The sequence below is a fragment of the Miniopterus natalensis genome, chromosome 16 (assembly GCF_054644295.1).
Source record: "Miniopterus natalensis isolate mMinNat1 chromosome 16, mMinNat1.hap1, whole genome shotgun sequence".
NCBI lineage: Eukaryota > Metazoa > Chordata > Mammalia > Chiroptera > Miniopteridae > Miniopterus > Miniopterus natalensis.
In genome coordinates, this window is record NC_142096.1 from 35,753,426 (window position 1) to 35,776,584 (window position 23,159).

General features: G+C 51.7%; 1 long non-coding RNA gene and 1 pseudogene across 9 annotated transcripts in view; one reads left to right on the forward strand and one right to left on the reverse strand.

Moving 5' to 3' along the window:
- The window catches only part of LOC107539542 (uncharacterized), a 301,088-nt gene that overhangs the window by 103,071 nt on the left and 174,858 nt on the right, over nucleotides 1-23,159 (forward strand). For all 9 annotated transcript variants that reach the window (XR_015715799.1, XR_015715801.1, XR_015715798.1 and 6 more), the window contains exon 3: nucleotides 18,708-18,838. This is a non-coding gene — a long non-coding RNA (uncharacterized LOC107539542). The remainder of the gene's footprint in view (nucleotides 1-18,707; nucleotides 18,839-23,159) is intronic.
- On the reverse strand, nucleotides 19,947-20,531 carry LOC107539541 (large ribosomal subunit protein uL5 pseudogene; annotated as a pseudogene).

Below are 23,159 nucleotides of genomic sequence, written 5' to 3' on the forward strand. Positions count from 1 at the left end.
GAAGGTCCCTCCTGAACTTGGCCATTTTGTCGTCTGCAGCAAGCCCAGGATGACAATTCCTGGAAGCATCCCTGATTTCTTCTTTCTGCTTGACAGATCCCCTCTTTTGTAAAAGGGATACACAGAGGCAATAATGATACCAGTTTGGCTTATCCAACCCAGTCCCTGAAATAATAATAATGATGATAATTGCAGTTTCCAAGCTGGAGGGCTCTTGAGCCTACCCCTTTCCTTGTACAGAAGGGAATGCGGGGGAGATGGAGCCCCTGAGAAATGGACTTGTTGGTCCCAGGTCACACTGCTGGCGGGTGGCAGGCCTGCAGCAGGAACCAGGATCTGGCCTTGGGGACAGAACCTTCCGTATGCCTCCTGGAGGTCTGTAGATAGGAGACACCCTTCCTGGAAAGACAACAGCTTAGGGACCTTGCAGATAAGGCTGGGTGGGTGGGTGTGCCTGGCAGGCCCAGAATAAAAGGATTACCAAGAGGGAGTTAGGGATCGACCTTCCTTGAGGTGGGTGCTACCGATAAGGATGCTTTTAAAGTTCGGTTGGCAGGAGATAGGATCTCTGTGGCAGAGCCTGTCACACATGCGCCCTGTGGATGGATGCCGTCTGATAGGGAAATCAGCAAGCTGAAGATAGAGACAGAGAACAGTTATCACTGGTGGCCTTTGAGGGGCTAAGTACTTCCTTCCTGTCCAGCCTTGTTCTGGAGTCTGTCCCCACTTTGTATACGCAAAAACTGAGGCAGAGAATCATTTCCTGTTTTGTTTTTTAAAATCCTGATGGGGCTCTCATTGTTTCAACTTCAGAAGATACTTCAAAATGCAGGATGTTCCCCCTCCTGCAGTTTAATTGGGCATATACTACATGCTAGGCACCGCTGTATTGTGGGAGCGCAGAAATAAGGAGGATGCTCCCTTTTCCATTAGGGGACTTTTGGTCTCCTGGGAGAGGAGATTTAGATGAGAATTGGGTAATCACAGCAGAGGGTCCGAGTGCTGTGTTGGGGACACAGATTGTCATAAGCACACAGAGGACCCTCCAGGGTGGACTCTGGATGGTTAGGGGAGGAAGGAGTTAGGCCAGAGAAGAGGCGGTCAGGATTGTTCTTGGTCAGAGGCAGAAGGGAAGAGGGAGCGGTAACCAGGTTAACTGCCTGCTCACCTGCTGTCCCTTCAGCCTTGCAGGCAGCCACCAGCTTTGCCTTCTCTGGGTCTCTTATACCTTTCTCAGGGTCTGGACCTACTAAGACCTGGTAACTGTTTGGTGAGCGAATGCTGCTCTTTGTAGGATGGTTGTTAGTGGAAAGCATTCAATTCCTGCTCCTCTCACCCCTTCCTGCCTTCTTGTAGGAAAAATATGGGAGAGAAGCTCTCCAAAGTACAAACCAAGAGGGAATCAGTGCCCTTAGAGAAAATTTTATTTTTCTACTCAGAAGGCAGCCCCCTTTCAAGCAGTATTTACAATATTATGAATGACTTTGAGTATTCTTCCTCTGAATTCCGGGTTCATTTAACAAACATTCATTCAACAAATATAGAACGTGCACCTACTGTGTGCCCTACGCAATTTTAGACACTGGGATGCATCAGGGAAAGATGTTTGGGGAGGAAACTGATCTAGCAAGAATTCATGTTGGGCCGGACGCAGAGTCTGGTGACAGTGAAGTTTTGGTCTGGATGCCTTGGGGTTGGTCCTGACAGTTCATTCTGCTCCTCTGACCCTCAGTTTGCACGTATGTGGAGTGAGCAGCTGGATTAAAAGTATCTTCAGAGTCTCTCTCTTTCCAGTTCTGGCATTATTTATTCTCTCAGCAGCTCTTATGTAGGGCTGGGTGACCAGTGGGGAGCTCAGGGCCAGTGGAGGGGACACCTGACCAGAGTCTTTGGAGGAGCACGTGCGAGGAACAGTGTGGGGGGGATTTGTGGGGAGCGGCTGTGGGACAGGCAGATGGGATGAGGAAGGGTGTACCCATGTCAGGTTCTAGGTGAGCAGCAGCTTCTAGGAGTGCTTTTCTCCCCGTTACCCTTCCCAGACTTGGGTGCCTTTTCCAGCATGGTGAGCCTGCTCCTTGATGTCAGAGCATGAGGCTGCTAGTTTATTTGTTCAGAGATATTTATTGGTTATGCCTTTTATGTGCCAGTCTCATTCTCAGCTTGCAGCCGACAACCAAGGCACCACTGGGACCAGAAACGGGTGACTGAGGTCCATGGGAGGCGCTCGGCCACACCAGGCTTCAGACCTCATCTTGAGTTGGCACCTGGCTTATTTCCCAATGCTGGAGGCAAAGGTCCTGTATTAGTTTTCTGTGGCTGCCATAACAATAACTGTAACCTAGATGGCTTAAAGCCACACGAATGCATCTTGTCACAGTCTGGAGGCCAGAATGTGAAATCAGGGTGTGAGCAAGGTTGTATTCCCTCTGGGGGAGAATCCTTCTTTGCTTCCTTTAGCTTCTGGTGGCCGCAGGCATTCTTTGGCTTGTGGCTACATCACTCAGATCTCTGCCTCTGTCTTCATGTGGCTTTCTGTGTCTGTCCCCTTCTCTTACAAGAACACCTGTTAGATTTAGAGCCCACCCTAATCCAGGATGATCCCATTTCAAGATCCTTAACTGTATCTGTAAAGACCCTTTTTCCAAATGAGGTCATATTCAGAGATTTCAGGGGATATAGCTTTTTGGGGGGCATGTGTGTGCTACCACTTAAACCCCTAAAGGTGCCTGCACTGTGTAGAAAGTTGGGGGTAATAAGCATATTTATCACCAGGGAAGGTGGCATCTTCCTGGCAAAGTCAGGGGCAGGCTGCTGAAGGTGCAGTTCTGCGCACCCCACTGGTGGCCACCCAGGCAGGGTTCCTGGAGCCTGTGCTTGTCCCTCTTCCCTCCCCCCAGTGCCTCAGGCACAGCACTCATTCAGTTAGGGTCCTTTGCAAAAGGTGATTCCTGGCTGCCTTTGGCCCCTTTTGAGCTGTCTCCACGACTCTGCCCCAAACCCAGGCTCTGGCACTTTCAGCTCTGTTCATTTCACTGGAGAGCCCCAAGGGGAGGCTTCCACTGTGCCAGGCCCGGAGCTAGGCAAGGGGCCTCGAGGACCCCACTGGTGGGGCAGACAGTGCCATCGGGAGCTTGCACAGCGGGGTCACCAAGAAGGGTGGGGTTAGGCTCCCGTGGATGTGAAGTGGGAATACTTCCCAAAATTCATGATGCCTGCTCTGGGTTTTGAGCCCAAATTGGAAGGCGTTGCTTAGGTGGAGCTGCAGACCCAAAGGAGCTGTGCTTGGGGCCAGGAAGGGTCAGCTGCGTCTGGTGCTGGGCACGGAGCAGGGGATGAGCAGGCTGTGCAGGGTCGCCTTGGGTATCTGTGCTTGAGGCTCTAAAGAACTTGCATTGTGTCTTCTCTGTGATGCCTCCTTAAGGGAGGAGGGAGCTACGAAGTTACTGGATTTGCATTTTGGAAGGCTCACCCTGGTGTTACTGCAGAGTCAGGGATGGAAAACCAGCCAAAGAGAATGTCACAATAAATAGACTAATTGCAATTCCAGTTCTAGGGGTTTTGCAGGCGTGCCGAGAGGGTAGCTTGCTTGGTTTGTATTAAATTAAATTTCATTACTGAGAGGCCCATTAAATTCTGGTGGCTCGGTATAGCTGGCGTTTTCATAATGAGAAAAGCAGGATAATAATAGCATCTTGGAGAATGCAAACTGTAACTGTAGTTTTGCTTTTAATATTACCACTTTATGGTGCTGGGTTTACTTAGGTTTTGGAGTCACTGAATAGTCCTAAAGGTGCCGAAGGAGGCAGGGAGTGCGTTTCCACCACCATCAAATGGCTGAAAAAGTGGAGGCACTCACAGGTGACATGAAGTGCTTGTGGTCACACACCGGGTGGGTGGCAGAGCTGCATTTGGGCCTCAAGTCTTAGGTCTTTAGCCTGCTGTTCATTTGGTCATTTCTGAGCAATGGCCCCTCTCTCCCTGTGGATATTTCCCACCACACCTCTGGGACGCTGGGCGTACATTGGGGCATAGAAGTGGTGGGGCGGATCCTGTCCCACCTCCTACCGCCAGAGAAACCCCTGGCGCAGCATAGAGCTTCCTATGGAGATGGAGTGTCCTCTGCCTGCCCAGGACGATGCTGTCACCCCTACCCACAGGTGGCTGGTGAGCACTCGAAATGGGGTGATTGAGGAACTGCAGTTTTAATGTGAATTCATTTTCATTTTCTAAAATTTAAATAGCCACACGTGGCTGGTAACTACCCCACTGGACAGCCCAGGCCTGGCACTCTGGGGGCCTCCTGGCTGCTTTGGCTTCTCAGTATGTGCTTCTAAAAGGTTTCCTGGTTCTGAGCTCAGTGCTGCCGGTTAAGTGCTGGTTGGTGATGCTGAGCCCTTCCAGATGGAGCTCTGGACAGTCCCTGCTCATCCTGCCCTCCCGGGCTCTGGCTCCCGTTCAGGTGGAACGTGAGAGTCAAGTTCAGGTCATAGTGGGGTGTAGGAAGGACTTTTGTGGAAACCACTTGTCTCTTTCAGGCTCACAGCAGGGAGAGCCTGCTGGTGGGGACACGAGAGTGTGTCTTCTTTCTTTCTCTTCCTGGGACATGCTCAGATGCTTTCCTTCCAGTACAGGTCCCTGAGCCATGGCAGGCATGCTGGCTGGTTGAGTGGGCCCTGAGCCCCAGGCTGCTCACGCCCAGAGCGAATCCCCCCAGTGGGCTGATGCCTGCTCTGGAGGACTAATTGTAGGGTGGGATACCTGACAGCTCCTCGGGGAATGAGTGTTTCTGTGGCTCCTGGGACATTGCCGCAGGCTGAGTGCAGGCTTTATGCTTTTTCAGGAATGGGTGTCTGGCTACTGTGACAAAGGGAGAGGTCAGAAGGAGGGCAGGGGCTTTCTTTGAATAGAAAAGCAGACCTGGGAGAAGATCAGGAATGAACTGGAAGAAGGAGGATCGACTCCCCAGTGGAGGTGGGGGCTTGGAGAAGGGGTGGAGAGAGGAGAGGATGCTGGGATTAGTGCCATGAAGGCTAGGCCTTTGTGTGCTCCCCTCTCACCGCATCCCCCAGACCCCAGTATAGTGCACACCGTAGGCTTGCAATATCAGTGTTGGCGAGAAGGAAGGTAAATGACAGTGGCTCGGGTTGGAGCTGCCCTGAGAAGGTGGGATGTTCTGCGTCAGATGCATGTTCTGGACAGAACCACAGGGTCGTACATGCCCCTGTCCAGCCCCGATAAAAGGCTCGATCCAGCCGTGTCCAGAGCGTGCTCCATGGCTCCACTGAGAGCAAGGCCACTTTGGGGAGAGCTCACACCATGTTTTCCCAGCCTCCTTTGAGACACCCCCTAAGGAAGGGACAGCTGACTTGGTCAGTCCTTCTCTTGCCTTAAAGAGGGAAAGGAAAAGTATGCTGAACACTTCAAGATTCCTTTTAATCTCAGGTTTATGCACCTAGTTAAGGGAATGACCTCACTACCAGGAGTCCTGTAACTTGCCCAAGGTCACACAGCAAGTCATTGAGAAATGCCTGAGCACACACATGGGCCTCATTATGGACTGGACACATCTGCCTGCTCAGTTTACCACAACTCACATTTGTCGGTGCCTGTGGTGTGCTTGGGTGCTTCCCTGCGAGGGCTCTGCGGTTGAAGGCCCTGGACTCCTGTGACCTTGGGGAGCCTGTCCCTTCTCTGTGTCATCCTTCTCTGTTTGTGCCCAGCCAGCAGTTGTGCACAGGAGAGGGGAGCTTGAGAAATGTGTGTGGGGGGCTGCCTGGCTGTCCTCCACACACACATTGCACAGGGTTTTCCAAGTGGCAGCCGGGGACAAGTTCTGGATCTGTCAGAACCACGTGGAAGGTCATGCAGACACCCAGAGTGGAATTGTTTACCCCCAAAAGGTATGCTCAAGTCCTAATCCCATAATGTGAGTGTGACCTTATTTGGAAATGGGGTCTTTGCAGATGTCATTGAGCGAGCGACATGGTCATCCTGGAGTAGGGCGGGCATTCAGTCCAATGAATGGTGTTTTTATAAGAGAAGGGACACACACACACACACACAAGAAGGCCATGTGAACACCAAGGATTGCCAGCAAACCAGGAGCTAGGAGAGAAGCGAGCAAGGATCCTTCGTAGAGCCTCTGAGAGAGTGTGGCTCTGCTGCCACCTTGACTTTGGACTTCCAGCCTCCAGAACTGTGAGCAAATAGATTTCTGTTGTTTTAAGCCACCAAGTTCATGGTAATTTGTAACAGCAGCCCTAAGAGAGCAACATAGAAGGGAATTCCATTCTGTCCTGCAGTGCTGGTGTTCCCAGACTCCCTTTAGAGCCTACAATTATATGTTTATAAATTCAGCAAGGCCTAGAAGCTCCTGTGCCGGGAGTGGAGGGTTAATGTTTCACCCAGGAAGAGTGGTCCCCCATGTCTCTCTTCCTGGAACTTCATACCAAGCACAGCGCTGGCCACATTGGTTGAGAACTTTTTTGGGGGGAGGGGGAATGGGGAACACTGGACACATGGCATCTCAGCCCCCAGCAGCCCTGCAGGGGAAGTTGTACCCATTTCACAGATGAGGAGGGTCTGCAGGGGCTCAGGCTCACAGGTGTGATTCTCTGCACTTCATAGGTGGGCAGGAGGTCGGGGTGGGGCAGGGAAGGTCCCAGGGACTTGTTTCACCCTTGATGTGTCAGTGAGGCTGCCCATGTTGGTCAGGTGCTTCCCAGTGGCCTCTGGGGGGCAGGTTGTTCCAGCTGGCCTGCTTTACTGCTTTGCAGGAAACCACTGGGCTGAGCAGGAGGGCAGCCAGTGGGGGGAAACACCTCTCCTTTTGCCAGTCACTCAGGGAGAACTTGACTTCCAGGAGGAAATATTGAACTATGGCATAAGTAAATGAAGAAAGACCGCAGCCTCGCACTCTGTTGGGCTTGGGGGCTTGGAGGAGAAATGACTGGTTGCTCTTGCCCGGCTTAGATGTGCCCCAGGCAGTGGCACAGTGGGACCCACTTTAAAAAATAACAATGCCAGGGCTCTACCCCCAGAGAATCTGATAAAATTGTGCTGGGAGGGACAGGATGTCCCTGCTTGTGCTTCTTGAAATAGCCAGGTGATCCTAACGGGACCCAGTGGGTTGAGCTTCATTGGGACATTTGTATGTGTACCCTGTCCTCACCGACTGCAGGTGCTACAGAAAGACCCAGGGAACATGCCGGTCAGACAAGGAGACTAAGAATGAGAGTCATGGGGACACCAGTTAGTGAGCGCACACAGTGCCAGACGCTATGCTGAGTGTACACATTTCTCTTAATCCCCACCACACCCCTACGAGGAAGTGTTGGTAATGCACCCATTTTATGGATGCAAAAATTGAGGCCACAGGGGTGAAATATCATTCCCAAAGCTATAGGGCCGGTAGAGTTGGAGTCCGGACTAGACTCAGGTCACGTGTGGTTCCAAAGTGTTGACCTGACCCCTGACTTGACTGGCCCTCCCTGGGCCGTCAGTGGGGACAGCTGTGTGTTGGGATTTTTGTCCTCACTGGAAATCCCATCTGGGTCCCCCCAGAGAAAATGAAAGTTCCACATGACCCCGAGCGCCACGTGTAGAAACTGACCAAGGTGCCTTTTTGAAAAAGACGTAGTTTAGGAAATTCAGTATTTAAATTATTTCTAGGCCTCTCAGCAGAGTTTTGTGTTTTAGGAGGGTGGGCATTTAAATATACACAGATCCGGGTTTTTGAGTTCCTGTGTGAGCGCTGTAGGTGTGGCGGGAAGGCTGAGTCTCAGTCACACAGCTGAGCTGATCAGATACCGCCGGATGCACCGTGGGGCCTGGAAGGCTGACGTCACTAATACATGACCCCGTGGGGTGACTGCAGTTTCCATTCTCTGATCAGAGATCACTTTTCTTTGCCATGATCTTCAAATGCCTCTAGAGTTTTTGATCATTTCTCACATTGAGTTCTGTTTCTAGTACCCCAGAGTTCCGCCCCCCCATACACTATTGAAATTTTACCCATAGAAAGTCATCATCATCATCATCATCATCACCGTCATCATCAAGATTGTTGCTATTTATTACAAACACAGAACGGAAATGGATGAGAAAATGAAATAAATAATTCCTCCCCCAACCAATCAGATTGTTTTCTGATTTGGGCATAGGTGTAGGGGATATTTTGTGATTTTTTATCTGACATTATATCTTAAGTTTTTTTCCCATTTTGTTAAAACACCTTATTAATGATCATTTTTCAGAGTGTGTAATGGTTCATCAGATCAATCAATCATATTCTAAGCCAATTCTCTGTGGTTGAAACTTTAGTTGTAACTTGCTGTAATTCTTATGGGTACTGAGGACATCTTTGTGCATATTACTCTTCTCTTCTTGGGAAATCCTTTGGAAACATTCTCAGCAGATGAATTATTGAGTCAAAAGGCACAGTTTTATGACTCTTGACCCATATTGCCACATTATTTTCAAATACTGTTGTTTATGGTGCCACCATCTACGTGGGGATATACCGGTTTCACCACAGCCTCATCAAAACCGTGTATTACTACCTTAAGAAATTATAATTCAGTAGATGCAAATGACTTTGTTAAATTTATATTTTCTATCCTTAATGAGGACAAGTTTTCTTTTTCATCTGCTTGTTTGCAGACTCTCTTTGGGAAGGCTGGCTTTGGCTCCAGCCGGGTTCGTTGCTTCCCATGAGGATCCCTGCAGGTTGAGCCAGCCTTTGCTAAAACGAGCGAGCTTCCAGATCGAGCGCGTGTGTGAAATGCTGTGGGCACACTGGCGCCGGGTCCGAGGCGGGGCCGGGCTGAGACACGGGCGGCCCTTGCTCACACCGTCACGTGAGTCTGCACTGCCCTTTTAGCTTCGTGACTTCAGACTCAAGAACAGTTGGTCTCCCTAGACTTGTCTTCTGAACACGGCAGGCTTTTTCTTCAGAAAGCTTTGAGATGTAACTCTTTCAACTATTTTTGGGTTTCCTAGCTATAAAACAGAAAAAAAGTCCCTGTAGGTTCCTGTTAAATTTATTTACTGGTGGTGCTGTTTGCGTTTCTAGATAGCTTTCTCTGATTTTCTCTTTGCTTCGACTCACCACATCCTGTGTAGTCAGGAGGCCCTGGTTAACTCGGCTGTCTGTCGTCGCTGGCCTTGGAGTCCTCACCCAGCTCTCCAGCTGGAACCTTCCTCCCCGGGAAGGCGGAGGCTAATGGGGAGAGGCCAGGATGGATATAAAGAGCCTGTCCCTAAGGAAGACTGAGGCTAACACCTTAGGATATGTAGAAACGTCTTCATTTCAGCTCAGGGGGGATAATTGGAATTTCGCTTTAGACTTAGAGAATCTTACATTAAAAGAAATCTTGGGAGGTCAGTCTTCCCATCCTTGTCTGGAACAGGATTCCCCTGTATGGACTTTCTGATGGTGGCAGTGATGTTGCTTCCACCCTCCCTCCACCCCCCCATTCTGGACAATCTATGTCTTGCTTATTGAGTAAAATTTACCTCAGTCACACTGATGCCCTTAGAAATAGAAGAGTGCATGTGTGGGGGAAACAGGAGGGACATAGGCAAAGGCCTTTGCTGTGCAGGTCTTCTTGTATTCACACTGGACGCTGCGCACAGCGGGCACTCAAATCTGGCTGTGTCTTGGGGACTCGCTGAGCCTCATTTTACCCATCTGTCACTTGGGGACAGTATAGCTGTCTTTCAGGATTAGTGATCACACAGAAAGCCCACCAGTGCCTGGCACTGAGGAGGCTGGAGGTGACTGGCTGTTACAAGCGATTTCTGTAGGATTGATCTGTGCTATGATGTTAGGGTTTCCTTCCTTTTTGCTGATTCTTGAGTTGACAGTTGACCTGTGATCACTCGAGAGTATTTTCACTTGTGAGAAGTCTCATTCTTCTTCTATCCTCTCTACCCAGTGAGAAGTCAACTAACCGCTTAGATGGGTCTGTACTATGGGCAGATGGAGACCCATGTGTAACTTTGGACAAGACCTGTCAGAGTATCCGGGAGCTGAGATTTCATGACAAGGAAGGGACTGGTTTCTCCTCCTTAGTTCCTTACCTCTCTTGTTCCTGATGTTTGTGGACTGAATCCCTTTCATGCCTCAACGGCCCCTCATTCAGCCCCAGCCCAGCTCTGGGAAGTTGTCCAGGGTAGACTGTCCCTCGCTGGGAAGTGGAGGGGGTCATGCCTAGATTGCTTCTCCACTTGACATCCTTTTTGTTCTTTGAACCAAGCTTTGAAGGCAAGGACTTGTGGACTTCCACTTGGGGTGCCGAGGAACTAGGGTCATCTCCTGCATGCTCACAGGGTGGGAGTCTCATGCCCTTGAGCATTAGACCGCAGAGTAGGTACCCAGCAACTGCAGCCTTGGAACTGATGGCCTCTGTGTGAACTAGGGTCTCTCTGCATCTTCCTCGCCCCGATGACCCACTGTGTGAGATGAACCCCTTGGTTTCTGGAGGCTTCATTTTTTTCTTATAATTAGAGCACAGATGTTTGACGTTATCTTACTTTCTCAAAGCCCTCAAACCCCTTGGGCATAACTGAAATCTATGTGCAGGCCTCATACAGATAACTGTTCAAAGAGAGCTATTTGGGTTAAAATGAGGTTATGGGCCTCCCATTGCCCCCACCCCAACTCCATCGAGTGCCCGGGGCGGCCTCACAGGAGACTGTTGAGCAGTGGGAAAGGGTATCCATGGGTAGTCTTAGACCTGGGACATATGATTAAACAACACCAGCATCGCTTATGAGCACTAGCTGTGTGTCCGGTGCTTTGCTTAGGTGCTGCTCAGCTCCTCCAGGCTCTCAGGGAGATAGCTTTACCTAACCCAGGTCACGCAGGAAGGAAGTGGTGGAGCCTCCAATCCAGCCCAGGGTGCTCAGCAGCAGAGCCCATCTGCTGAAATTCTGAGCATTACTGCCTCCCTGTGACTTGTGCCTCTGATCTGTCATTGGGAGTCCTGGCCTAGTGGTTGCTTTTTGAATTGTCACCCATCCCTACCACTTCTGATGGCCTCATTGTCAGGAGAGTGCTCTGAGGGAGTTGTTCCCATCTAGAAATGGTCTGTTTGCCGCTTAGGTCCTGGGTCCTTCATCCTGGTGGCACCGGGCCTGAACGTCGCTCCTGAGAACCTTCTTGATGCAGATTGGGTCCCTGGGAAGCAGATGCTGAGATTTAGATTAGCGGGCAGGATGTTTATTGATGGATGCCTTTGGGATCAATGTCTCTGAAACTGAGAGGAAGAAATCAGGACTGGGCAGAGGGAAAAGTCGAGCTGTGACCATGTCTCAACAAAGGCCTTAGCCAACCCCATGGGAGCCCTGGAGCCCTTCAGAATTGTCCACAACTGAGACGAGGGTTGGTCCATCATTGTATGTAAGCTCCCCTGGAAGGATGCGTTCTCTTGAGCAAGGCGATTGTCTTGAAGGTCATCATCTGCCATCCGCTGGCACTGTCAGCCACTGCCCTGGATGACGGCTGGCTGGATGTCGGCTTTGGTCACCATTTTATCCCTAGCACCTAGCGTACAGTAGGCACCCCCTATTTTGAAGAACGAATTACCTAAGCTTTATGGAAACAGCATGATTAATTCATTCAGCAAATATTTCCTATTTTAGCAATGATTTTTTTTGAGCTTCTATCACTAGGGAGGTCTGGGGTGGGTGGTGGTTCAACACTGGCTTCCTGGAAGAGGTAACTTCATTCTGGAGGTGTGACTTCCTGGGTGGTTGACCCTGAGCCAGTGTTGGACATGGTGCTTCCTTGGCTCTCTGGACGACGACTTACTGAGATGGAGAGTGAATGGGTAAGGGATGTTTTTCTTGGGGTGGGGAATCTCCATCCAGCCCACCTGTTGGTGCACCTGTCCGCCATGGGAAATTCCCTGCTTCACTTATGTTCACTGACGTTTGAACTCCCAGTAGCCTGGAACTTCCCCAGCGTCCCATTGGCCCAGTGACGTTACATCATTTAAGTAATTGGAGAATGGAGACACCACTCTTTTGAGCTGAGTGAAAAATATACATTTTCTCCTCTCTGAGTCACCAAAAACTACAGCCCAGGGTCTAAGCAACCACTTGGTGTTTCCCCCCATATGTAATAAACTGTCATTGCAGCTCAGGAAGTAGAGACAGAGCAGAGAGGAGATGGAATCTGAGATTTCTAGATCCCCGGTCTCACCCCCCTCCTTTGCATGAAGCCCGAGTGGAGTGGGGAAGGGAATTGTAAGGTCATCCTGTGATCTGGACTTGGACAGAGGGGCCCGGTGTTTGACTCCCTGCAGAGTGTTTGTCCGTATAGGTCACTGCTTCACCCGGCCCACTCACCTCCCCTGAGGTCACCACATGGTGCTGCACAGACTGGCATGTGGCGAGTTTGTTTTTAGATGCAAGAAGCTTTTACCGAAAGCAGTGGCTTTGATGTTCTAAGTGACAGGACTTGTACTGGCAGGAAGAGGGGTTTTTGGGGTTGGTTTAATACTGTAACACCCCCGGGGTAGAAGGGGAGGTGGGAGGATGTTTGTGAGGGAAAGTTGAATGTAAGTGCAGCTACAGAAAGGAAAGTTTGAGGTGTCAGTGAAAGGCTTCCATGCTTCAGGGGAAGCCGCCTGGTAGGGGGGCCTCTCCAGGAGCCACCCTCCTCCCCCAGCGGCCACTGCACCCTCTGTTTCGATGGATTTGCAGCGCACTTCACAGTTTACAGAGCATGTTCATATGTGGTACTCCTTCAGTCCACTCACAGCTGCTGCCGCTGAATGCTGTCTAATTCATGCGTGCAGCTTTTAGGAGGAGCTTGGCTGCGAGCCCAGGAATCTCTGACTCCAGATCCTTGCTTCATGGGACAGTAGTGGGTCCTCACTCTCCCTCCTGGGGGAAGTGTGGGGTTTAGGAGCCCAGCTTCTGGAGCTAGACTTCTGCCCTCTGCAGAGAGCATGGGCACTTTCCTAACTGTCTCGTGCCTTCGTTTCTTGAGCTGTGCAATGGGAATGGGAAGAGTGCCCACCAGCCTCCTGTGTTGTCGTGGGGATGAGAGCACACCCAGTTCCTGCACACATTGGTGTTGGAGAGCTGCATTAGGTAGGATTACAGGCACATCGCAGAGACAGTGCCTGTTCAGCTCCAGGCCACTGCGACAAAGCAAGAATCACAGTAAAGCAATCATATAGATTTTTGGGTTCCCCCTGTGCATAGAAAAGTTATGTTTACTCTCTACAGTGGTCTATTAAGTGTGCAATAGCATTATGTCTTAAAAAACAATGTGCATACCTTAATTAAAAATGCCTTATTGCTAAAAACTATCATCTGAGCCTTCTTTTTGCTGGTGGAGGGACTGACCTTGAGTGTGGAGACGCACAGTATGTGCGAAGCACAGGAGAATGAGGCGCGCCTGTAGGTTAGGCGGTTTTCCTGCATCGCTGTAACAGCTGCTTTGGCCACTCGTAGTATCACATCCAGCACCCTCCAGTGTGATGGGTGACACTGTCCGTCCCCAGACCTCTGTATCTCCACCCCAAAGACACCGATGTCTTCCGTTTGTTGGGTCCCCCAAATACTTTCTGTTGAACTCCTTGGAAAAGAAGATACATGTCTGTGAGTTCACCTGTAAACAGTGTTGAGCAGCTTCCGTGGACAGTGCTGGGCTGGCACTGGTGGGGGGACATGGCAGGGAGCCGGGGTCTCAGCATCCTGCAGCTTCCTGCTGCATTGAGACCTCAGCATTACTGGGCTTGGGGCCCCAGCACCAGGGGAAGGGCTGCTTTGTGGGCTCAAAGCGCCTGCCTCCCTTTTGCCTGTGGGAATCCCTGTGATCGAATTCCAGATCACCCACCTTGTAGATGAAAAGCCAGGCAAGCGCCTCCCTCTAGCCTCAGTTTCCTGCAGCGTGAAATGGGAATAACAACAGCATCTACCTTAAGGATTCTTGGGAGGATCAGGTGCCTGGCGATGGGTGCGGGCAGCTCTCCCAACGCTGCCTGGCACGCGGGAAAGCCCGCTGTGGCTGCCTTTATTCTGCAGCCCCTGCCCCCCTCCACGGGCCTCCCTGGTGTGCTGCTTGATGGCTGGCAAGGGTGTGGGCCCTCCACGCCTGGCTCTGGGGTGCAGAATAGAGGGAGCCATCCGTTTGTCTATCTTTTTCTTGGCGGGAGGGGTGGTGGTTCAAATTAAATTTCAGTTTTATCCTTTGTAGTTGTCTACACAATAAATCACACATTTTGCATAAGGAAGCATGGCTTTTGCGAGGAAAGGCTTGTGTTTTGGCGTGTGTGGGTGGTGGATACTCAGCCCTTTAGGTCTGTTACTCCTGTCCCGCTCCTCAGCTCGGGGTCATCTGGTATCTGGATAGGGTTTCAAACTGGCAGAAACAATTACAAAGATATTACAAAGAACTGCTGTGCACTCAGATTCTTCAGATGTTAACTCACTGCCACCTGACCCCCTTCACACACACACATAACACACATGCATACACTTAACACATGCACACACAACGCACATAGGCACACACATGTACACATACTCGCACACAATTGTAAACGTGCACACAATTGTAAACGTGCACACACGCACATGCCATTTTTTGGGAACCATTTCAGAGTAAGTTGCAGACATGCCCTTTTATCCCTAAATATATTCAAGCTCAGGGAACCGAGCATTGCTACAACTGTATTATCTAATCCACTGGCCACACACAGTTTCACCAGTTGTCCTAGAAATTGCCTCTTGGATTTTCCTGATTCCAGTTCACCATTGCCCTCAGTGGCCATGTCTCCCTATCCTGGAACAGTTCCTCAGCTGTTCCTGACCGTGACATTTTTGAAGAGTCCGGGCCTGTTGCTCTGTGGAACGTCCCTCACTTTGGGATGGGTTCTCTGTCTGGAAAGTGCATGTTGTACTACTTGTTTTACTATGTGTCCTGTAATCCTGGGTGGTCCAGTATGGCTGGTGGTCACACCCACATCTTGTACATGAGCAAACTGAGGCAAAAGGAGGTCAAGCAATTGGTCTGTGGTCGCATTCCCAGGAAATGGCAGAGCTGGGATTCAGACCCAGGATTATCTAACCTGCCTGCCCCACAGTAGGAGTAATGATAGCAGTGAGACCCTGAGAATAACACATATTAATCAAGCACTCTCTGTGATCTAGGCGTTGTGCTAAGCATTTTGCATGCACGACAGTGCACCTTCACCCCATCCTTGAAAGTGACTGCTCTGAGCAGCCCTGATGTACAGATGGGGATCAGAGAGGTACAGTAAACTGTCCAGGCTGCACAGCTGCTAACTGATGGGCCTAGCTCTGCCCCGGGCAGCTTGTGTCCTTAGTCGGCACATGTGGCTTGTGCACTTAGGCCTGCTGGGCCTCATAGTCGGGGCAGCACGTGAGCCAGGCTTTGCCGACCCTCCAGTGTTTATGTTCTTTTCTGAAGCCCTCTCTAGGGGGAGTGAGCATGTCCCAAGGCCAGGGCTGCTCTCAGGGTCTTCCTTATCAGGAGAGGGGACCAGCCTGCTCTCTGCTCCTGTAGGTGCCTCTGTCCACCTCCGTGGTCTCTGTGGCAAACAGATGGCATTGTGATGATTTCCAGGCCAAGAGTCCCTGCGCAGTCGTTCATTTGATGGCTGGCTCAGTCTCTTCTGCTGAGCAGCCCGGGGCTCCTGCCCATGAAGTGGCTGGCCCTAGCTGCTGGCAGTGCCGATGGGCGCCCTTGCTTAGGCAGTGTTCAGGCGGCATTCAAGGCGCTGCCCTGGGGATGACGCAGACTTGCTCGCAGCAGCGCTGGTGACTAATGAGTCAGACCTGTGTGTCACACTCTGCGCCTCACCTTCTCATTGGAGAAAAGAAGATATTACTGGTCTGAGAAAGCCCGTGGTTCCCTGGTTCAGATGCAAGTGCAGGGTATGTCTGTCAACCACAGAGCAGGTGACATCCTGTCCTTGGGACAGGATGGCCAGGGAGCAGGGGCCTCCTCACCCTCAGGCTCAGGCCTGGATATGTGCTGTGTCTGCCCCTACCCTGCTCCCTCTCCTGCTGGGCTGGATGGATCCTGAGGATCAGTGGCCCAGCTAGTCCTGTCACTGTGCTGGGCCAGTGTCCTTTTTCCCTGACTTGTCTCTATGTGTGGGAAGTGACCCTGCTGCCTGCCAGGCTCGGTGCATTGAGGTGGGGCTGCGACCTTTCCATTCTGACCACCTTGGCCGGCCCTGGACCACCTCCCCCTGCTCTGGCAGCGAGCCTGTGGTGGGCCCGCTCCTGGGAGGAACATAGAAATTCTAGTTCCCTAATTACCACGGAACATTGCTCCGTGGTTTAAAACATTAATTAAAAACATTAATCAATTTGGCTGCCTTGGAAGGAGGCTCTTTTTCGGCACGAGTTGACTTTCTGGGTTGTTGCTGCCCCCCTTACGAGGAGGAGGGGGTGGGCTTGTAAACCAACGATTCAGCTACATATTTGTTGATGTCAGGCAGCCTCCTCAGCCTCTCTGAACTTTCGTTTCCACATCTGTAAAATGGGCATGAGGGTTGTACTTTGACCTGCCCTCCTGGGGTCACTGTGGGTGCTCAGTGAGATTCCGGGAGGATATCCCTCAGCAAAGTGTCCTGCACGGAGTGCTGTTGTTAGAGTTCATTACATTTCTCTAGTCCTTACAGTTTCTAGAACACACCTTGCACACAGGATCTCGTGCGGCATGCCTGGGAGATGGTGAGGGTTACAGTCGGCTCCGCCTTGCAGGTGCATAAACTGAGAAGGGAGGGTCATGCCAGGCCTGGAGCTGAGGCCCTTGGGCTCAAGCCCAGGCTTTAGCTCCATTCTCATTGGCTTTGCTTGCTCCCTGCACCCCGGGTACTGAGCCACGATGCTGACTGTGGGGAGACAGGCGAGGGGAGACCTTTTCCCTCCGTATTGGGAGGAGACTTAGAAGTAAGGCCCCACGCTTGCTTGAGTGGTGTGCGTGTTCGCCCTTTGCCAGGCCACTCGCTCAGCTCTGCAAAAGTTCTTACTTTAAGAACAAACCTTGATGAGAAACTGAGGCTCAGAGAGTAGCTTGCTTAGGCCCCAGTTCAGTAGAACTGAGATGCCAACCCAGGCAGCTTGACAAAGAGCCTGTAGTCAGCTGGGAAGCTGGGCTGCTGCTCTTTGGGGTAATGAAGCCAATGTATTTGGACAATAAGGAAAAAGCGCCTTTTCTTTTGGGGCAAAATACCTGAGGAGCGTGGGAGCCTGCCCACGTGGGAGCGTGGATGTGCTGAGGAGGGCCTCTTCCTGAGCACACTGTCAGCCCGGGGGATTTCTCTCATTGAGGGGGAATCCGTGTCTCCTGCTGGGAACTGGTACTCTGAGCAATGGATGGAAAGAACCAAGGCTTGAAGGGGGGAGGTGTCGTAGGTCCCCCGTGACACTAACACATCCAAGGGAGGAATGTGACAACCAGAGGGCTGCAGAGGAGCAAATGATGGCCAAATTTTTCTGGAAGAGAGAGGGAATTGATGACGGGGAATTCAGGCCACCTGGCCTCTGTCCTTGAGGCAAGGACATTTCTCTGGCTGTTTCCAGAACTGAGAGCAAATTCCCCTTCAGAACCTGTCAATCTTTATTCTGAGTCTGTGTTTACTGAGTCCCATCTTCTTGAGGATTTGGAATTCAAGGTGCTATGGAGTTTGGGGGGCAGGACAGAGGTCTGGAAGGGTCACTCCATTGGATGCAATTGTGTGGTTTTCTGAGGGTGCCACACACCATCCCTTGAAGGAGAAGGACCCTGTCTGAGCTCACTTGCTGAGCATTTGGTCCTGCTCCAGGGTATCTTCGATTGTCCTCCCAGAGCTGGTAGGACCAGGGGGGCCCCCTCACCCCATTCCCGACCCTGTCTCTCCCCTTTTGGCCACTTCATGTAACTGTTTTGATTATCAGTTAGGATAAGAAGCCTTGGTGAGGCTACATATTTCTTTGTTCCCTGAGTAATTCATGATGTCCATTGATCGCATGTTACCAGATGACTGTGGAGCCCAGATAAGGTTACAACAAAGTTAATGTGATACAGCTTCCAGGGTTTACATAATCCCCACTGTCTGCAGAATGCCATTAGGTGTGTTTCTGATCTCCCTCTAGCCAGAATTCCAGGAATCAGATGAACGCAAGCTTTAGTGGAGAAGGGGAACAGGATGGATGGGTGAGGGCTTGGGAGTCAGGAGACCTGACTCAGTGCTGGCCTGGCCTCTCACTCGATTTCTGACATATGGAGCCATCAAAACCCATCTCATAGGATTAAATGGCTTCATGTGTTTAAATATCACTGTACTTGACACCTCATAGTTGCTCAATAAATGTCTGCTCTCCGCTGCTTCTCATTTAGCACATAGTAAATAGATACTTATTATTTATTTATTTAAAAAATATATATTGGTTTCAGAGAGAGGAAGGGAGAGGGAGAGAGAGAGAGAGAGAGAGACATCAGTGATGAGAGAGTCATTGATCGGCTGCCTCCTGCACGCCCTCGACCAGGGATCAAGCCTGCAACCCAGGCATGTGCCCTGACCGGGAATCGAACCGCCATCTCCTGGATCCTGGATTGATGCTCAACCGCTGAGCCACGCCCGGTCGGGCGGTACTTAATTTTTAAATGAGTGAAATATCTCATGTGGGCATTGATACTAATTATTCCTTGCCCTTTTCTTATATATTTGCAGAATCCTGTTATGCCTGGGATTTAGGTGCCTTTGATCTGAGAACACACCTATCCATTCAACACTCCAGAGGGACCTGAGCACAGGCCTTCCCTGAACAGCAGCTGCAGTATCTTGAGATTTGGAGAATGGAGGTAAGGGAATTCTCCTCTTGAGACTTAAGGGACCAAGGATGGCTTTTGGAGTTGGTGATGTCTTGCATCACAACGTGAGTTGTGGTTCTTGACTCCTCGGCCTGGAGTGCCGCTCCACAGTGCTGGGAAGTCGGCTTTCTGTCACCTCCTCCTGACACACAGGCCTGGCTCTTGGGTCGCCTGGACCATGTGCCTCAGGGACTCTCCTGTCCCTGCCACCATGTCCGAGGTGGCGCCCCACCCCTTTCCTCCTGGTGGAGGAGGGTGCTCTAGCTGTCCTGCTGTGACATGTGGGGACCATACCGAGGAGTGGGCAGGAAGGTGTGGTGGGGGTTAGTGATTAGGTCCAAATGCCTTCAGGACCATCTAGAAGGTGATCAGTTCCTCCGTCCTTGGGATGAAGGGTGTGAAGTGAACACAGGACTCCTGGCAGACCCAGCTTCCCCTGGTTTTGCTTCTTGCCTCCCCTTGGCCCAGTCACTCAGCGTCTCCAAGCCTCGGTTTCCTCATTTTAAAAATAGGTATTGTACTAGCGCCAGCTCAGGAGGGTGTCGTGGGGACAGTGGAGATAAAGAGCTTAGCATGCCAGGCAGCAGGGGGGAAGAAAGGCTCCAAAACGAGGTTTTTGTTTTGTTTGTTTTTTTAGTTTTAAAAAAATTCATTATACGTTTTAGAGATCCTTCCATGCAGCAGGCTCTTTTGAAGTCCTTGGTCTGCTGTTCTCTCTGCCTCTCACCTGCTGCCAGATCTGCTTCAGGAAACTTGTGAATCACCTTGAGGGTGACAAGCAGACCCTTGCCCAGGACGGAGCTGGTGACTCCCCCGTCTGGCTGCAGCCGCGATGCTGGCCCACCTCCACTACTTCACGTGGGTGCTTTCCCCTCCCCTGCCCGCATCCCCAGCCGCTGGCGAGCTGGTTCCAGCAAGGACTGCCTCATAGGTCCTGGCACCCCAGGGTCGGGCCTCCCATTGTGCATGTTGTAAGAACAAATGGGTGAGGCGTTGAAAAGGAGGCAATAGAGAGGGGAAGAGAGAGCTACAGAGAGAACCAAAAGAAGAATGTTTTCAAAGATTTAGAGCAACGAATGAGGTCAATTGTATTTTTTTTTTTTTACATTTCACTGAAAATATTTTATTGGCCTTTTGGATAGAAACAGGAATTTATTTGCCAGGAAGGATGATCCCACCATACTTCTGCTGGAACTAGCGCATGGCCTCCTCTTTGCTGATTCTGTGTTTGGCCCCAGTGCAGCCTGTTCTGCATTTCTTGTCTGCAGTGCTGAAACCTGGCCTATCCAGCACCACTTAGAAGGCCGTAGATACCAGTGCTTGGGTCACATCTGATCCCCAGATCAGTGTGTCTCTGGATCCCAAAACCAAAGTTGCCAGTATCTGAGAAGTTATTTTTATGTAATTCCTACTCTCACTCCTTTAGACCTTTCTCCAAGACTTCTTCTGCCTTGGCCCATGAACTGTGCCGTGGAGGGCGATCTTTTCATTTCTCCTGATGCCAAAGGATCTGACGGGGTATCTGGCTTTGGAGAACGCAGGGGTCTGGCCTGTGAGCTGCTCCAGGACCTTGGCTGCCTGGGTCAGTCTGCCTGTCCTCTCCCCCACCAGGTGTGGAGGCAGAGCTTGCAGATGTGAAGTCCCTGCATGGGGGGTTCTCCGTTTCGCCTTCATCCTGCACCATGAGGAGAAACAGGAAGAGCTGTCATAACACTTTTAAGTGTACAGTTCATTGGTGTTAAGTACATTCATATTATTGTGCAGCCAATATCCAGAAATCTTTTCCTTGTGAAGTGACTGTGAGCCCTAGTGATGTCACGACGCGTCCTTGTGACGAGACAGTGCGCCCCAGTGACGCGGTGCGCCCTTCAGTTGCCCTGCTTTAAAGGAAACGTTGACGAGCATAAATAAGGTGGTGGAAAGGAGAGCGAGTCCCACCACAGCTTCGAAAGCGACGCGAGGACGGGCAGGCGGGTGAGAGCCGTGGAGCGGTGAGAGGACGGCCGGGGGAGGCGGAGGGCGGGGACCAGAGCGTCGCGTTGCTGTGCTTTCCAAGCTCCTTGTGTTCAGCACCCTCGGGACAACGGGGATGGAGAGGACGAGGCCCCGTCCTTCCTTCAAGGTGGGGGGGCTGGTGCACACCCAGGACACTCCACACTCACCAGAGAGGGCCCTTGCCCCTTGGGGAGGCTCCCAAAAGAGGGTGCTGCCTCTTCAGACCCTCGAGAGACGCATGCGAGTAAGGCCCGCTGGGAGTTGAGCGGGCTTGCGGTGAAGAAGCCTCTCCGCCGCGGAACGCCGCGCCTCAGGCCTGTTCCCACTCGCTTGCGTTTCATCAGTTTCCCACTGCCTGTGTGACAGCCCTCCCGCTGCGAGTGCACCCGCAGGACTCCCTGGGCCCAGGCCCCAGGCACTAGCCCGTCCTAGAGTTTGTCTCGGGAGCCCACGCTCCTGAAGCTCGCATTCAGCTTTGGGAGCAGGAGTGGACCAGACCTGCAGCAGCCTGGTCTGCGATCACCACTCCCCGTAGCACCTGGAGGGCTGGGACAAGCTGCTCCGGGGGGAGGCGGTAAAGGCAGATGGGACTCCAGTCACTGGGGCGGAGGAGCTGGAAGCTGGAAGAGTTGTCTCTCGATGCCATGGCTGCAAAAGTGAGCGGGGTGGCCTGTGATCTGTGAATGGAAGAGGCTTGGCAGGTCTGTCTGGGGCGATGGGAGAGGAATTTCCCTAGAATTCAGCTGCTGGGAGCAGGCCGAGCAGGGGTGGGTGCCGGGTTCAGAGGTGCACAGTCCTGAACACGGCCGAGGCAGGGCTGCTCTGTGATGGGGGTGTCGGGCAGGGCTGCTCTGTGATGGGGGTCTTCGGGGCCGAGTTGCTGTGTTATGGGGGTGTCTGGGGCAGGGCTGGTCAATGATGGGGGTGTCCGGATCAGGGCTGGTTGGTGATGGGATATCTTGGTCAGGGCTGGTTGGTGATGGGGGTGTCTGGGGCAGGGCTGGTCGGTGATGGGGTGTCTGGGGCAGGGCTGGTCGGTGATGGGGGTGTCCGGGGCAGGGCTGGTCGGTGATGGGGGTGTTCAGGGCTGGTTGGTGATGGGGTGTCTGGGGCAGGGCTGGTCAGTGAGAGGGTGTCCAGGGCAGGGCAGGTCGGTGATGGGGCTCTGATACAGGACCGAGCGCTTGTGCTGGGCCCATTTTCTCTTTGTCCTGAGGACCTTGCTCTCCCACTGGGGTCCTGTCCGTCTGCATCATCCCTGTCTAGAAATCGGCTCACATGGGCTTCACCCCAATAGGAGGGCACCTGTACCTTTCCCATGCATGAGCCTGGGCCATTTCACTCTTCCTGCCATGGAACAGAGGTGCCAGTAACCTGGCTTCTACCCCACCCCTCCTCCCACTCCCCCATGACCCTGAGCAAGTGCTTTACTGCTTTCCAAGCTCTCTTTTCTCAGCTGCAAAACGGACCAGTCTGCACTCTTCCACCTGCTTACCCGTCTGGCTCCCGTCCTTTTCAGAGTTACTCTGTCACCCAGGCCCCTCCTTGGACATGCACACAGGGTCGTCTTCCCTTTGATCCCCACCTTGCTTGTTCGAGCCCTCCCGTGGAAGCGTCTCTTGGCTCCTGTGTGATACTCCCAAGCTGACCCCCTCTGGGCCTTGGTCAGAGGCATCCAGCAGGCATCTGGCGGGCATCCAGCGGCTCCTGCCTGCTGTGGACAGGAGCCAGCGCTGGTCTTTAGCTATAGGTACATGTGTAAAGGTTGCTTCCTATATTCAGTGACCATGATACAGAAAACACTCTGGCCCACTCGGAACTCTACACTGAAACAGATGCCTTTTTAATACACCTCTGGTATTGGCTCATTTTGTTATTGCTGTTTCTTGTGGTTTCATATTGAGGTTTTTGGCTCATTGCGTTTGACTGGGAGTTTATTTTTAGTAGTGAAGGCAGTTCAATTAATGTCTAAACATGAGAGCAAATGCAGAGGAGGGATACGTGTCTTGGAGGAAATTGTGCCTAATTTTGTTTCTTCTGATACGATCTGTCACACCAGCGGGCACCAAGCTTCCTCGCGGTGCCTGCCGTGAGCTCATGCGGAGGCAGGGAGCCGTGGCCACCCCTGAAAACAAAAGCTTTTCCGGGTTTCTTTCTGTCCCACTTGTCTAGCAGCTGGCCACCTGATGACAGCACCAAGGCTATTATGGGTGATCGTTCTCATAGTTAACATTAGAGTAAAGCCTGGACTTTGGAACCTTCAGCTTCTGTTACCTCCCAGTGGGTTTCATCCTGTCTTCAGAAGCGGCAGCTGACT